Source organism: Olea europaea, unplaced genomic scaffold, assembly GCF_002742605.1.
Source record: "Olea europaea var. sylvestris unplaced genomic scaffold, O_europaea_v1 scaffold111, whole genome shotgun sequence".
NCBI classification, from domain to species: Eukaryota; Viridiplantae; Streptophyta; class Magnoliopsida; order Lamiales; family Oleaceae; genus Olea; species Olea europaea.
The window spans coordinates 763,024-764,291 of NW_019228469.1; positions in this window are offsets into that span (position 1 = coordinate 763,024).

Here is a 1,268-nt window from a genome sequence, read left to right on the forward strand (position 1 = left end):
TTTTTCCCCCCTACCCCCCCCCCCCCCCACCCAAAAATCAGTTTTGGATTATACTGTGTCTACCTTTGCTTATTGTCGTAGTCACATTCTCAATATTTCTTATCCTCAACTTTTCTCTAATTAGCATATTTCGACCAAGATGATGATCTGTCTTGTTAAAAAGGTATTAAAAAAATCTTATTTAACCTTCATGTTTTTAAATAAGTAAAGAAATAATATAAATAAAAAAAAAAATTCCACATGCTAATCAAATATTTGACCTACACGAATTAATGATAATAACAAAGATTGAATACTTTTAGTACAATTATAGAGTGAAATGTGAAATCAATGTCATTTGGATATAGTGCATGTTTGGGGTGACTTACTTTAAAGTTAAGCTCTGAAGGCATATTCAATGATAGTGTAAATTTCGTTGTAAATTGACATATTCAAAATCATTTTTGCATCCTAATTTGCATCTTGATGAATCTAAATCCAAATTCTATTCCAATGAGAAAATTTTGAAAAAATTAGACGCAAGTGGGTAGGTAGCTTTTTAACCTCTTGCGGATCTAAAGTAATATGTAAATTTACATCTTTTTTATTTTTCTTTAGAAAAAGCAACTTATATTTTCTTTATATCTCTCTATTGGAGAGTTTTTCGACAATTTTGAAGATCTAAATCACAATTTTATATCTAATTTAGAGCACAATAGGGGATGCTCAAAATATGCGCCTTATGTTGACTTATTGTGAATGTGATTGAGTTCATCTCATAAAAAGGTTACATTCATAATGTATATTTAATTTATGCCAACCCAAATATGTTTACTTATTTTGAGTGTAGTATTTTACTTTATGTTGACTTATTTTAAATGTAGTTGAGTCCACATCAAGATTAAATTAAATTATCCATAGAGCTCTACGCTAGTGCAATTCAAAGAAGAGAAAAGTATTGGAAAAAAAAAAGATGTCTATAGCAGGTTGATAAAAGTGTGTGTGTATATATATACACGAAAATGATCTCCTAAGCACCGGTGATATAACACGCTATTTAATTGGTGAATAAGTTAATGGTAAGTTTAAGGTATTTAATGATTCACCAATTAAATGATGTGTCATGTCATCGGTGCTTAACATGAACTAAGCACCGATCTGAATAGCCCAGCCTGGTCCAGGTGTCCAGTCCTCAGTAACCGGTTCAATTTTACACTTACTAGCTGATACTTAGAAAGCTATTTGACAGTTGACATATAGAGAACCTTTGTGAACTTCATAAAAAGTGC